Source organism: Hyla sarda, chromosome 2, assembly GCF_029499605.1.
Source record: "Hyla sarda isolate aHylSar1 chromosome 2, aHylSar1.hap1, whole genome shotgun sequence".
In the NCBI taxonomy this organism is placed as follows: Eukaryota; Metazoa; Chordata; class Amphibia; order Anura; family Hylidae; genus Hyla; species Hyla sarda.
This window is the reverse complement of record NC_079190.1, coordinates 475,405,487-475,421,955: the sequence shown is the minus strand read 5'-3', so window position 1 is coordinate 475,421,955 and position 16,469 is coordinate 475,405,487.

The window sequence follows — 16,469 nt, the reverse complement described above, 5'->3', positions numbered from 1 at the left end:
GCATGCTGGGAGCTGTAGTTATGCAACAGCAGGAGGCAGACCACCACAATTCCCAGCATTCCCTTATGGGCATGCTGGGACTTATGGTTTTGCAACAACTGGAGGCACATTTTTTCTATGGAAAAGTGTACCTTCAGCTGTTGTATAACTACAACTCCCAGCTTGCACACACAGCTAAAGTGCATGCTGGGAGTTGTAGTGATGCATCTGCTGGTTGCATAGAAACTACTGTGAATCCCCGCCCGTGCGACTGTACCCTAAAAACACTACACTACACTACACTAACACAAAATAAAATAAAAAGTAAAAAACACTACATATGCACATACCCCTACACAGCCCCCCTCCCCTCCCCAATAAAAATGAAAGCGTCTGGTACGCTACTGTTTACAAAACGGAGCCTCCAGCTGTTGCAAAACAACAACTCCCAGTATTGTCGGACAGCCGTTGACTGTCCAGGCATGCTAGGAGTTTTACAACAGCTGGAGGCACCCTGTTTGGGAATCACTGGCGTAGAATTCCCCTATGTCCACCCCTATGCAAGTCCCTAATTTAGGCCTCAAATGCGCATGGCGCTCTCACTTTGGAGCCCTGTCGTATTTCGAGGCAACAGTTAAGGGTCACATATGGGGTATCGCCGTACTCGGGAGAAATTGTGTTACAAATTTTGGGGGGTATTTTCTGCTTTTACCCTTTTTAAAAATGTAAAATTTTTGGGAAAACAAGCATTTTTTTTTTTTACATACGCAAAAGTCGTGAAACACCTGTGGGGTATAAAGGTTCACTTAACCCCTTGTTACGTTCCCTGAGGGGTCTAGTTTCCAAAATAGTATGCCATGTGTTTTTTTTTTTTTGCTGTCCTGGCACCATAGGGGCTTCCTAAATGCGGCATGCCCCCAGAGCAAAATTTGCTTTCAAAAAGCCAAATGTGACTCCTTCTTCCGAGACCTGTAGTGCGCCAGCAGAGCACTTTTCACCCCCATATGGCATGTTTTCTGAATCGGGAGAAATTGGGCTTCAAATTTTTAGGGGTATTTTCTGCTATTACCCTTTTTAAAAATGTAAAATTTTTGGGAAAACAAGCATTTTAGGTAATTTTTTTTTTTTTTTTTTTTTTTACATTTGCAAAAGTCGTGAAACACCTGTGGGGTATAAAGGCTCACTTTATCCCATGTTACATTCCCCGAGGGGTCTAGTTTCCAAAATGGTAGGGCTTCCTAAATGCAACATGCCCCCCAAAAACCATTTCAGAAAAACATACTCTCCAAAATCCCCTTGTCCCCCTTCCATTCTGAGCCCTCTACTGCGCCCGCCGAACACTTTACATAGACATATGAGGTATGTGCTTACTCGAGAGAAATTGGGCTACAAATATAAGTAAAAATTTTCTCCTTTTACCCCTTGTAAAAATTAAAAAATTGGGTCTAAAAGAACATGTGAATGTAAAAAATGAAGATTGTGAATTTTTTCAAATCTTCACTTTGCTGCTATTCGTGTGAAACACCTAAAGGGTTAAAATGCTGACTGAATGTCATTTTGAATACTTTGGGGGGTGTAGTTTTTATAATGGGGTCATTTATGGGGTATTTCTAATATGAAGACCCTTCAAATCCACTTCAAACCTGAACTGGTACCTGAAAAATATCGAGTTTGAAAATTTTGTGAAAAATCGGAAAATTGCTGCTGAACTTTGAAGCCCTCTGGTGTCTTCCAAAAGTAAAAACTCATCAATTTTATGATGCAAACATAAAGTAGACATATTGTATATGTGAACCAAAAAAAATGTATTCGTAATATCCATTTTCCTTACAAGCAGAAAGCTTCAAAGTTAGAAAAATGCAACATTTTCTAATTTTTCATCAAATTTACAGATTTTTCACCAAGAGAGGATGCAAGTATCGACAACAAATTACCACTATGTTAAAGTAGAATATTTCACGAAAAAACAATCTCGGAATCAGAATTATAACTAAAAGCATTCCAGAGTTATTAATGTTTAAAGTGACAGTGGTCAGATGTGCAAAAAACGCTCCGGTCCTTAAGGCCAAAATGGGCTTGGTCCTGAAGGGGTTAAGGAACCTTGTCTCGACCATTAAATGGTTCTGTATATCCAGCAAGTACTAAAGTTAACCAATGTCATCCTGTTCCCAAGTAACAGCGCATGTATGGACATTTTAATGTGTACAGAGACTCTACACTTTATTATTTTCTCGTTCATCAGCCTGAAATTGAACGTTCTAATTAAATGCTTCAGGACTGCATACGACCCAATGGCCCAATTCGCTCCTCTCCCTAAAGGGACAGACATTGAGGGCCACTAAGCAAGGGGGTTTGCGCATTAACCAAGGGGGTTTGTGGTGTCCTGGTACAGGAACTGTCCCCTCAGGAAGAGTCTCTTAGGTCCATAGGGCTCTCCTGCAGGGCTCCCCCCTTGTTGTCTCATATAAATGCAGTGTATATTCATTATGTGTATCTATTATTCATATGTATAAAGTTGTACAGTTTGTATAAAATGTATAGTACCTTCCTTGGTCATGTGATCTACTGTCATTTGATATGCTCAGAGTTCCATGGGCACAGGAAACCCAGGCATTAGCAACCAATGGGCTTTAGTCCTGCCCCCTAGTATATAAGGGGCTGAAGTCTCTATTCTCTCTCTCTCTTATCTCTTGGACTCATTAGGAAGCACAAAGTCCTGTATACTGCAAATTCATCTCATCTAGGCCAAAGCCTAAAGAAACACAGCCACTTCTAAAATGTGAGTTACAATTATCTCTACAAATCCAGTGACTACTCCTCAGCTAAGGAATATATTAGTAGCACAGTGGTCTGCCTCAATATCTCAATAATAGCAAGTCCAAGCAAGCCTGCGAGGTATCCTGTGTCCCGGTTGCCTCTGAAGGAACTGCATAATTGTAAAGACTGTTCCCTAAACATTTTAAGTAAAAGTTCAAGTTTATTCAGAATCCTTGCTGTGGACATTTCTTTATTACAAACCATTTTTGGGTTGGTTGACAGCGGTTACCATACCGGAATAACCACATCCTGGCGTCACGAACACTAAGGGGTTAACAATATCTTGCCCCCAGGGTTTATACCACCAGACCCTGCTACATACTGCAACACCCCAGTCAACACATCTCAATGTAGTAGCAGGTAAACTCAGACTTACAAGTGGGTTGAGTTCAGTTCACATTGGGTGAGATATCAAAAAATTACTGTAATTTCTTATCCAGCGATATTAATCACGCCATTTTTTTTCTCCTCACATTTTTAAAGGTCTCTTGTGCTGCTTTGAAAATATTAACCCCTTAAGGACGCAGGGCATATCCATATGCCCCCGTTTCCGAGTCCTTAAGGACTCAGGGCATATGGGTACACCCTGCGTTCTTCCTGCCCCTGCCGCTGGCTGGGCAGGGACCGGACGGGGATGCCTGCTGATATCGTTCGGCAGGCATCCCGGCATATCGCCCAGGGGGGTGCAGAGGTCCCCCCCCCCCATATCGGCGATCGACGCAAATCGCTCGTCAATTCAGACGAGCGATTTGCAGTTATTCCGTGTCAATCGGGTCTCTGGTGACCCGGAAAAAATGGGTGACTGGGGCTGTCCGAGACAGCCCCATTCACCCTTACTCAGCAGGAGTGAGGTGGCACTGGTGCCACCTCACGATCACGTGATTGATGGGTCGGAACGACCGATCAATCACGGACTTGCTGGGGACAGCGATCGGAGCGGAGATCGGCGCAGGCGGGGGTCTCCTACCTTTCCCTGGTCCGGCGGGTGTCCCCTCAGGATCGGTGGCGGCGACAGGAGCATGCACTTTGGTAGTCTGTGCATGCTGGGAGTTGTAGTTATGCAACAGCTGGAGGCACATTTTTTCTATGAAAAAGTGAGCATCCAGTTGTTCATAACTACAACTCCCAACATGCACAGACTACCAGAGGGTATGCTGGGATTTGTAGCAGTGTGCCACCAGCTGTTGCAAAACTACAACTCTCAGTATGCCCTTCGGCTGTCAATGCATGCTGATTGTTGCAGTTTTGCTCAGGGTTCTGCAACCAGTGTGCCTCCAACTGTTGCAAAAATACAACTCCCAGCATGCACTGAGAGACTGTACATGCTGGGAGTTCTAGTTTTGCAACAGCTGGAGGCACAATGGTTGTGAAACACTAAAGTAAAGTAACAAACTCTCAGTGTTTCGCAACCAATGTGCCTCCAGCTGTTGCATAACTACAACTCCCAGCATGTATGGTCTGTCAGTGCATGCTGGGAGTTGTAGTTTTGCAACAGCTGGAGGTCCCCCCCCATGTGAATGTACATGGTACATTCACACTGGCAGGTTTACTACGCGTTCTGCTGCAAGTTTGAGATGTGGCAAATTTTCCGCAGCAGCTCAAACTCTCAGCGAGAAACTTACTGTAAACCTCTGCCTGTGTGAATGTACCCTAAATACACTACACTACACAAAATAAAAAGTAAAATATTACATAAGCCTACACAGTGCCCCCCCCCCCCCAATAAAAAAAAAAAGGTCTTGTACGGCACTGTTTGCAAAACGGAGCCTCCAGCTGTTGAAAAACAACAACTCACAGTATTGCCGGACAGCCACTGGCTGTCAAGGCATGCTGGGAGTTTTGCAACAGCTGGAGACACCCTGTTTGGGAAATACTGCCATAGGGTATTTTTGTGGCGGATTCAATTCCCCAATTTAGGCCTCAAATGTGCATGGTGCTCTCTTGCTTCAGAGCCCTGTGGTATTTCAAGGAAACAGTTTAAGGCCACATATGGGGTATTTCCGTACTCGGGAGAAATTGCGTTACAAATTTTGGGGGGCTTTTTTTCCTTTTACATCTTATGAAAAGGTAAAGTTGGGGCGTAATAACATGCTGGTGTTGCCCCATACTTTAAATTTTCACAAGCGGTAAAAGGAAAAAAAGAGCCCCAAAATTTGTAACGCAATTTCTCTTGAGTACAGAACTACCCCATATGTGGACGTAAAATGCTCTGTGGGCGCACAACAAGGCTCAGGAGTGAGAGCGCACTATGTACATTTGAGGTCTAAATTGGTGATTTGCAAAGGGGTGGCTGATTTTACAGCGGTTCTGACATAAACGCGAAACAATAAATTCCCACATGTGACCCCATTTTGGAAACTAAACCCCTCACGGAATGTAACAAGCGGCATAGTGAGCCTTAACATCCCACAGGTGTTTGACAAATTTCCGTTAAAGTTGGATGTGAAAATAAAAAAATGTAAAAAAATTCACTAAAATGCTGGTGTTACCCTACATTTTTCATTTTCACAAGGGAGAATAGGAAAAAAGCCCCCCAAAATTTGTAACCCTATTTCTTCTGAGTAAGAACATACCCCATATATGGATGTAAAGTGCTCTGCGGGAGAACTACAATGTTCAGAAGAGAAGGAGTAACCTTGGGCTTTTGGCAAGAGAAGGTGTCTGAAATTGAAGGCCATGTGTGTTTACAAATCCCCCATAGTGCCGGAACAGTGGACCCCCCCCCCCCCCCCACATGTGACCCCCATTTTGGAAACTACACCCCTCATGTAATGTAATAATGGGTACAGTGAGCATGTACGCCCCACAGGTGTCTGACAGATTTTTGGAACAGTGTTCCGTGAAAATTTAAAATGTTATATTTTTATTTGCACTGCCCACTGTTCCAAAGATCTATCAAATGCTAGTGGGGTGTAAATGTTCACTGCACCCTTTATTCAATTCTAAGAGGGGTGTAGTTTCCAAAATGGGGTCACATGTGGGGGGGGGGGTCCCACTGTTCTGGCACCAGGGGGGCTTTGTAAACACACATGGCCTCCCACTTCTATTCCAACCAAATCCTCTCACCAAAAGCTCAATGGCGCTCCTTCTCTTCTGAGCATTGTAGTTCGCCCGCAGAGCACTTTACATCCACATATGGGGTATTTCCATACTCAGAAGAAATGGGGTTACAAATTTTGGGAGGCTTTTTCTCCAATTACCCCTTGTGAAAATGAAAAATTTGGGCTTACACCATCATTTTAGTGAAAAAAATCAAATTTTAAATTTTCTCGTCCAACTTTAGCAGAAATTTGTAAAGCACCTGTGGGGTGTTAAAGCTCACTGTACGCTTTGTTAAGTTCCTTGAGGGGTGTAGTTTCCAAAATAGTATGCAATGTGTTTTATTTATTTATTTATTTATTTTTTTTGCTGTTCTGGCACCACAGTGGCTTACTAAATGCAACATGCCCCCCAAAAACAATTTTAGCACAGTTTGCTTTCCAAAAGCCAAATGTGACTTCTTCTCTTCTGAACATTGTAGTGTGCCAGCAGAACACTTGACATCCACACAGTGGGTCTTTCCATATTCAGAAGAGATGGGATTACAAATTTTGGGGGGCATTTTCTCTTATAACCCCTTGTAAAAATGTAAAATTTGGGGGAAAACCAACATTTTAGTGAAAAAAAAAATGCATTTACACATCCGACTTTAACGAAAAGTCGTCAAACACCTGTGAGGTGTTTAGGCTCAGCAGACCCCTTGTTACATTCCTTGGGGGTTGTAGTTTCCAAAATAGTATGCCATGTGGGGGGGGGGGGGGTTCTGATATTTTGGCACCATAGGGGCTTCCTAAATGTGACATACCCCTTAAAAACCATTTCACAAACACTCTCCAAAATCCCATTGTCGCTCCTTCCCTTCTGAGCCTTGTAGTGCACCCACAGAGCACTTGACATCCACATATGATGTATTTCCTTACTCGAGAGAAATTGGGTTACAAATTTTGGGGGGCTTTTTCTCCTTTTACCCCTAGTAAAATTTCAAAAACTGGGTCTACAAGAACATGCAAGTGTAAAAATTAAGATTTACTCCTTTACCTTGCTGCTATTCCTGTGAAACTGAAACTTTGGGGGGGGGGGGGGGGGGTGCAGTTTTTATAAGGGGGGGCATTTATGGGGTTTATCTAATAAGAAGACTCCTCAAACGCACTTCAATACTGAACTGGTCCCTGAAAAATTCAGATTTTGAAAATTTTTGTGGAAAATGTGAAAATTGCTGCTGAACTTTGAAGCTCTTTGATGTCTTCCAAAAGTAAAAACATGTCAACTTCATGATGCAAATATAAAGTAGACATACTGTATATGTGAATCAATATATAATTTATTTGCAATATCCATTTTCCTTAAAAGCGGAGAGTTTCAAAGTTAGAAAAATGCAAAATTTTCAAAATTTGAATGAAATTTGGGGATTTTTCACCAAGAAAGGATGCAAGTAACAATGAAAATTTACCACTGTGTTAAAGTTGAATATGTCACGAAAAAACAGTCTTGGAATCAGAATAATTGGTAAAAGCATCTTAGAGTTATTAATGCTTAAAGTGACAGTGGTCAGAATTGCAAAAAAGGGCTGAGTCTTTAAAGGGGTACTCCGCCCATAGACATCTTATCCCCTATCCAAAGGATAGGGGATAAGATGTCAGATCGCCGGGGTCCCACTGCTGGGAACCCCCGGGATCGCCACTGCGGCACCACGCTATCATTAATGCACAGAGCGAATTCGCTCTCTGTGTAATGACGGGCAATATAGGGGACGGAGCAGCGTGACGTCATGGCTCCGCCCCTTGTGACATCTCGACCTGCCCTCTTAACGCAAGTCTATGGCAGGGGGCATGACAACCGCCACGCCCCCTCCCATCGATTTGTATTGAGGGGACGGGCCGTGACATCACAAAGGGGGTGGAGCCGTGACGTCAGAAGGGGGCGGAGCCGTGACATCATGATGTTCCAGCTCCTGTATTGACCGTCATTACTCGCAGAGCGAACTCGCTCTGTGCAGTAATGATAGCGTGGTGCCGCAGCGAAGATCCCGGGGGTCCCCAGCAGTGGGACCCCAGCGATCTGACATCTTTTCCACCATCCTTTGGATAGGGGATAAGATGTCTAGGGGCGGAGTACCCCTTTAAGGTGAAAAAGGGCTCAGTCCTTAAGGGGTTAAAATACGAGAGTTCATTTTCGCTACACTTTTTTTTTTGCGTCAAATATGCTGAGTTTGGAACCAAATTTTCATGGAAAATTCTGGCGGAGCATCTCACACAATATTCCATGATTACCAGTGCCCATACAAGCAATTACTATATGAATACAACATGTCCAGGGGTTAAAAGTTCAGTGACCATAAAAAATTAATTATTTATTTTTAACCCCTTTGACCCCTTAAGGACCCAGGGCGTATGGATATGCCCTCGGTTTCTGATCATTAAGGACCCAGGGCATATCCATACGCCCCTTGGGAATTCCAGGCCCCACCGTGCGGGGATCGGGATGCCTGCTGAAATCATTCAGCAGGCATCCCGTGCAAATGCCCAGGGGGGTCTATGGTGACCTGGAATATAAGGGGGATCGCGGTTGTCCAAGACACCCACGATCACCCTGAAGGGAAGAGGTGCCACCCCTCCTATCCCTCCTATCCCTGGTATTGGTCATCAAGAAGCAACGACCAATAGCAGATTGGGGCGAGGGGGGGGGGGGGGTTAACTTTCGGTTTCCCCGTTCTGCCCACCCACAATAGGCAGGGCAGAACGGGGAAACCGACAGGGACCGGCACCGAAGTACACTCACCTGTCAGCGGCAGCTGCGGGTGGCGATCGGCGGCAGAAGAGGATGGCGATGTGGCTCTCTGGATCCTACGGAAGCTAGTGAGTTGCCTAGCAACATCTGGAGGGCCACAGTTTGGAGATCACTGTGCAGTGGTCTCTAAACTGTGGCCCTATAGATGTTGCAAAACTGCAAATCCCAGCATGCCCAAACAGCAAACAGCTGTCTCGGCATGCTGGGAGTTGTAGTTGCGTACCTCCAGCTGTTGCATAACTACATCTCCCAGCATGCCCTTTGGCGATCAGTACATGCTGGGAGTTGTAGTTTTTCAACAGCTGGAGGCATACTGGTTGGAATATACTGAGTTAGGGAACAGAACCTAACTGAAGGTTTTCCAACCAGTGTGCCTCCAGCTGTTGCAAAAGTACAACGCCCAGAATGCAGGGTACATTCACACGGGCGAGTTTACAGTGAGTTTTCCGCTTCAAGTTTGAGCTGCGGCAAATTTTTCGCAGCAGCGCAAACTCCTAGCGGGGAAACTCACCATAAACGCCCACCAGTGTGAATGTACCCTACAAACACTACACTAGACTAACACATAATAAAGGGTAAAACACTACATATACACCCCCTTACACTGCCCCCCCCCCCCCCCAATAAACAAAAAAAATGAAAAATATATCGTACAGCAGTGTTTCCAAAACGGAGCCTTCAGCTGTTGCAAAACAACAACTCCCAGCATTGACTGTCCAGGCATGCTGGGAGTTTATTAACAGCTGGAGGTACCCTGTTTGGGAATCACTGGTGTAGAATACCCCTATGTCCACCCCTATGCAATCCCTAATTAATTCCTCAAATGCACATGGTGCTCTCTCACTTTGGAGCCCTATTGTATTTCAAGGAAACAGTTTAGGTCCACGTATGGGGTATTTCCGTACTTGGGAGAAATTGCACTACAAATTTTGGGGGGCTTTTTCTCCTTTTACCCCTTATGAAAAGGAAAAGTTGGGGGCTACACCAGCCTGTTAGTATAAAAAAATAAACATGCTGGTGTTGCCCCATACTTTTTATTTTCACAAGTGGTAAAAGGAAAAGCACGGAAATACCCCATATGTGGGGTGTAAAATGCTCTGTGGACGCACAACAATGCTCAGGAATGAGAGCGCACCATGACCATTTGAGGCCTAAATTGGTGATTTGCACAGGGGTGGCTGATTTTACAGCGGTTCTGACATAATCACAAAAAAATAAATACCTACATGTGACCCCATTTTGGAAACTACAACCCGCACGGAACATAAGGGGTATAGTGAGCCTTAACAACCAAGAATTTTCATTAAAGTTGGATGGGAAAATGAAAAAACAAAAATTTTTTGACTAAAATGATGGCGTTACCCTAAATTTTTCATTTTCACAAGGGAAAATAGGAAAAAAATGCCCCCAAAAATTTGTAACCCCATTACTTCTGAGTAAGAACATACCCCATATGTGGATGTAAAGTGTAACCCCACATGTAACCCCAATTTGGAATCTACACCCCTCACATATTGTAATAAGGGGTGCAGTGAGCATTTACGCTCCACAGGTGTCTGACAGATTTTTGGAACAGTGGTCCGTGAAAATGAAAAATGCAATTTTTCATTTGCACAGCTCACTGTTCCAAAGACCTGTCAAACATCAGTGGGGTGTAAATACTCACTGCACCCCTTATTAAATTCTGTGAGGGGTGTAGTTTCCAAAATGGGGTTACATGTGGGGGGTCCACTGTTCTGGCACCACGGGGGGCTTTGTAAACGCACATGGCCCCTGACTTCCATTCCAAACAAATTCTCTCTCCAAAAGCTCAATGGCGCTCCTCCTCTTCTGAGCATTGTAGTGCGCTCGGTCCAGAGATCTTGAGACCAGAGAAGTAGATTGTCGATATTACTGATCAGTATTAACCCCTTGGGGAAGGAGCCCATTATAACCCTAAAAAAGGGAGCATTTTTTGCAAATCTGACCACTGTCACTTTAAGCATTAATTACTCTGGGATGCTTTTACTTATAAATTTGATTTTGAGACTGTTTTTTCATGACATATTCTACTTTATGGTAGTGGTAAATTTTTGTCAATATTTGCATCATTTCTTGGTGAAAAATTCAAAAATTTGATGAAAAATTTGAAAATGTTGCAATTTTAAAACTTTGAAGCTCTCTGCTTGTAAGGAAAATAGACATTCCAAATAAATTATACATTGATTCACAAATACAATATGTCTACTTTATATTTGCATCATAAGTTTGACATATTTTTACTTTTGGAAGACATCAGAGGGCTTCAAAGTTCAGCAGCAATTTTCACATTTTTCACAAAATTTTCAAAATCGGAATTTTTCAGGGACCAGTTCAGGTTTGAAGTGGATTTGAACGGCCTTCCTATTAGAAATACCCCACAAATGACCCAATTATAAAAACTACACCCCTCAAAGTATCCAAAATGACATTCAGTAAGTTTGTTAACCCTTTAGGTGTTTCACAGGAATAGCAGCAAAGTGAAGGAGAAAATTCAAAATCTTAATTTTTTACACTAGCATGTTCTTGTAGACCCAGTTTTTTTTACAATTGGTAATAGGAGAAAAAGCCTCCAAAAATTTGTAACTCAATTTCTCTCGAGTAAGGAAATACCTCATATGTGTGTGTCAAGTGTTCGGCGGGTGCAGTAGAGGGCTCAGAAGGGAAGGAGCAACAATGGCATTTTGGAGAGTGAATTTTGCTGAAATGGTTTTTGGGGGGCATGTCACATTTAGGAAGGCCCTATGGTGCCAGAACACCAGCAGAAAACCCCACATGGCACACCATTTTGGAAACTACACCCCTCAAGGCACGTAACAAGGGGTCCAGTGAGCCATAACACCACGCAGGTGTTTGACGACTTTTCGTTAAAATCAGATGTGTAAATTTTTCCACTAAAGTGCTGTTTCTTCCCCAAATTTACAATTTTTACAAAGTGTTATGGGAGAGAATGCCCCCCAAAATTTGTAACCCCATCTCTTCTGAGTATGGAAATACCCCATGTTAGGACGTAAAATGCTCTGCATGCGAAATACAATGCTCAGAAGAGGAGGAGCGCCATTGAGCTTTTGGAAAGAGAATTCATTTGGGATGGTAGTCAAGGGCCATGTGCGTTTACAAAGCCCCCTGTGGTGCCAGAACAATGGACCCCCCACATGTGACCCCATTTTGGAAACTACACCCCTCACAGAATGTAATAAGGGATGCAGTGAGTATTTACACCCCACTGGCATTTGACAGATCTTTGGAACAGTGGACTGTGAAAATGAAAAATACAATTTTTCATTTTAACGGACCACTGTTCCAAAAATCTGTCAGACAAATGTGGGGCGTAAATGCTCACTGTACCCCTTATTACATTACACGAGGGGTGTAGTTTCCAAAATGAGGTCACATGTGGGGGGGGGGTCCATTGTTCTGGCACTATGGGGGCTTTGTAAAAACTCATGTGGCCTTCAAATCCGGACACATTTTCTCTTCAAAATCCCAATGGCGCTCCTTCTCTTCTGAGCATTGTAGTGCGCCTGCCGAGCACTTTACATCCACATTTGGGGTATGTTCTTACTCAGAGGAAATGGGGTTAGGAATTTTGGGGGGCTTTTTTCCTATTTTCCCTTGTGAAAATGAAAAATTTAGGGTAACACCAGCATTTTAGTGAAAACATTTTTTTTTTTTCATTTTCCCATCCAAATTTAATGAAAATTCGTCAAACACCTGTGGGGTGTTCAGGCTCACTATACCCCTTGTTACGTTCCGTGGAGGGTGTAGTTTCCAAAATGGGGTCATATGTGGGTATTTAGGTTTTTGCATTTATGTCAGAACCACTGTAAAATCAGCCACCCCTGTGCAAATCACCAATTCAGGCCTCAAATGTACATGGTGTGCTCTCACTCCTGAGCCTTGTTGTGCATCCGCAGAGCGTTTTACGCCCACATCTGGGATACTTCCGCACTCAGGAGAAATTGCTTTACTAATTTTGGGGGGCTTTTTTTCCTTTTACTGCTTGTGAAAATAAAAAGTATGGGGCAACACAAGCATGTTAGTGTAAACATTTTTTTTTTTTACACTAACAGGCTGGTGTAACCCCCAACTTTTCCTTTTCATAAGGGGTAAAAGGAGAAAAAGCCCCCCAAAATTTGTAGTGCAATTTCTCCCAATTACGGAAATACCCCATATGTGGCCCTAAACTGTTTCCTTGAAATACGACAGGGATCTGAAGTGAGAGAGCGCCATGCGCATTTGAGGAATAAATTAGGAATTGCATAGGGGTGGACATAGGGGTATTCTATGCCAGTGATTCCCAAAAAGGGTGCCTCCAGCTGTTGCTTAACTCCTACCATGCGTGGACAGTCAGTGGCTGTCCGGAAATGCTGGGAGTTGTTGCCGTACAATACGATTTTCATTTTTATTGGGGGGGGACAGTGTAAGGGGGTGTATATGTATTGTTTTTCTTTATTATGTGGTAGTGTAGTGTAGTGTTTTTAGGGTACATTCACACTGGCGTGTTACGGTGAGTTTCCCGCTAGGAGTTTCAGCTGCGGCGAAAAATTTGCCGCAGACGAAACTTGAAGCAGGAAACTTACTGCAAACCTGCCCGTGTGAATGTACCCTGTACGTTCACATGGGGGGACAAACCTCCAGCTGTTTCAAAACCACAACTCCCAGCATGCACTGACAGTGCATGCTGGGAGTTGTACTTTTGCAACAGCTGGAGGCACACTGGTTGGAAAACCTTCAGTTAGGCTATGTTACCTAACAGTATTTTCCAACCAGTGTGCCTCCAGCTGTTGCAAAACTACAACTCCCAGCATGTACTGACATACCGTGCATGCTGGGAGTTGTACTTTTGCAACAGCTGGAGGCACACTGGTTAAAAACCTTCAGTTAGGCTATGTTACCTAACAGTATTTTCCAACCAGTGTGCCTCCAGCTGTTGCAAAACTACAACTCCCAGCATGTACTGACATACCATGCATGCTGGGAGTTGTAGTTTTGCAACAGCTGGAGGCACACTGGTTGGAAAACCTTCAGTTAGGTTCTGTTAAACAGTATTTTCCAACCAGTGTTCCTCCAGCTGTTGCAAAACTACAACTCCCAGCATGTACTAATCGCCGAAGGGCATGCTGGGAGATGTAGTTATGCAGCAGCTGGAGGTTACGCAACTACAATTCCCAACATGGTGAGACAGCTGTTTGCTGTTTGAGCATGCTGGGATTTGCAGTTTTGCAACATCTGGAGGGCTACAGTTTATAGACCACTGCACAGTGATTTCCAAACTGTGACCCTCCAGATGTTGCAAAACTACAAATCCCAGCATGCCCAGACAGCAAAGAGCTGTTTGAGCATGCTAGGAGTTGTAGTTTTGCAAGATCTGGAGGGATACAGTTTAGAGACCACTATATAGTGGTCTTAAACTGCAGCCCTCCAGCTGTTGCAAAACTACATATTCCAGCATGCCCAAACAGCAAACAGCTGTCTGGGCATGCTGGGAGTTGTAGTTTTGCAACATCTGGAGGGCTAGAGTCTCAGACTGTAGCCATCCAGATGTTGCTAGGCAACTTACCGGCTTCTGTAGGATCCAGGGAGCCGTCTTATTCTGCCGCCCACCGCCCGCGCCGATCTCCGTCGCCGCCCGCCGATCACCATCGCCCGCAGCCTCCAGAGGGGTAAGTGAACCTTCGGCGTTTGGTCCCGTTGTTTCCCCGTCCTGCCCCGCCTATTGTGGGTGGGCAGGACGAAGAAAACGAAAGTAAATCCCTCCACCCCGATCTGCTATTGGTGGTCACGTCTAGACCACCAATAGCAGGGATAGGAGGGGTGGCACCCCTGCCACCTCACTCCTATCCCTTCTAAGACAACCGCGATCCCCCTTCTATTTCGGGTCACCATAGACCTGTGATGACCCGGAATCGGCGCAAATCGCAAGTGTGAATTCACTTGAGATTTGCGCTGATCGCCGACATGGGGGGGTCTAATTTGCAAGGGCATTTGCACGGGGTGCCTGCTGATAGATATCAGCAGTCACCCCGGTCCGGTCCACACCTGGCCCGCGGCGGGGACCGAAATTCCCACGGGCGTATGGATACGCCCTTCGTCCTTAAGTACCAGGATGCAAGGGCGTATGCATACGCCCTTTGTCCCCAACAGGTTAAAAATCAAAAGATAGCTATTAACTGATACAGTTTAATAATGGGAATAATTACCTCCTCCAATAAAAAAAATTAATTCCCCCTCTTTTCCCATTTTACAAATACAAATTTGTAAAAAAAATAAAATAAATCAACATATTTGGTATAGCAATGTCGAGAATAGTCCGAATGATAAAATATAACATTAATGATTCCATACAGTGAACGGCATAAAACGTAAAAATAACAAAGTCCAATGCTGATTTGTGATCACATCCCGGAAAAAAAATAAAAAAGTTAATAAAAAAAAAGGCATCAAAAATCACATATACGCAAATGTGGTACCGATAAAAACAGCAAATCACAGATTAAGTGCCAGTACAAGCATAACCATATGAATAAAACATGTCCATGGGTTAAATGTGAGTGCAGGTGCAGTGACAATGAAAAAAATATATATTTTTTTTAACCCTTTCAGGACCACAGGTTTTCATTTTTGCGCTAGTTTTTTCCTCCTCACCTTCCTAAAATCATAACACAGACTCCTATAAGGGCTGTTTTTTTTTGCACCACACATTGTACTTTGTAATTACATCAATAATTTCACCACAAAATCTACGGCAAAGCTAGAAAAAAAATATTTGTTGGGCAAAATTGAAAAAAACAAACGCCATTTTGAAATTTTTTTTAGGGGCTTACGGTTGTACACAGTGCAGTTTTCGGTAAAAATTACACCTTATATTTTTTTCTGTAGATCCATACAATTAAATTGATACCCAGCTTATTAAGGTTTGATTTTGTTTTACTTATTATAACTTTTTTTTTCTTCTCCTTTTTTATTTGCTCAAAAAAATGCATACAAAATTGTGTTACAAAAAAAAAAAAAACGCACTGATAAATTTTATGCCTATACGAGCCCATCTCCTCCTCACTCTTCCCTTCATTCAACAATAGGATTATAATGGATTCCCTCATAGAAAGTGGCAACCCTAATCCCTTCCCACTAGAGGACAAAACTCAGGCTAATGCTGGTAACAGGCAGCTACTGTATCTTCTGTATACCTCAAAAGGGAGGCCATCACTCCCAGGGGTGGTATTACCCCGTGTTTTTTTAAGAGCATGTTCTAATTCCCCCACACTTACTGAATTCTCCATTTCCTCCCTAACTTCACTCGGGATTTGAGGGAGCCCTATTACTTGTAGGTACTTTTTTATTTCTTTACTTTCTTTCTCTATTTCTGATGTATATAATTCCTTGTAATATTCTCCAAATTTTCTAAGAACCTCTTTCCTTCCCACACATTCCTTACCTTCCCTCCCTATAATTCTCTGAGGCCCTGGAGAGGCTCTCTGCTACCTCACCAGTGACATCAGAAACTTATTTGAGGTACCCGCCTCTACCAGTCTCTGGTGTCCCTGGAAAAGGGACTTGCTCTTACTTTTACTTAACAGATAGCCGTCCAGGGCATCCTGGCACTCCTGCCACTTACTTTTACCTTCCTCCGTGGGGTTCCGTACTTGTTCTTCAAACAATTCTTCCTCAGCTCTTCCTCCCTACTCCTAAACTCCCGCTTCTTTCTTTTAATTGCTCTTATTAACTCTCCCCTGAGGAACGCCTTCCCCGCTTCCCATACCATCTGGTCACTCGCTGTCCCCCAGTTGTTCCTAAAGTACTCTACAAGACTCTTTAATATCCCTCCA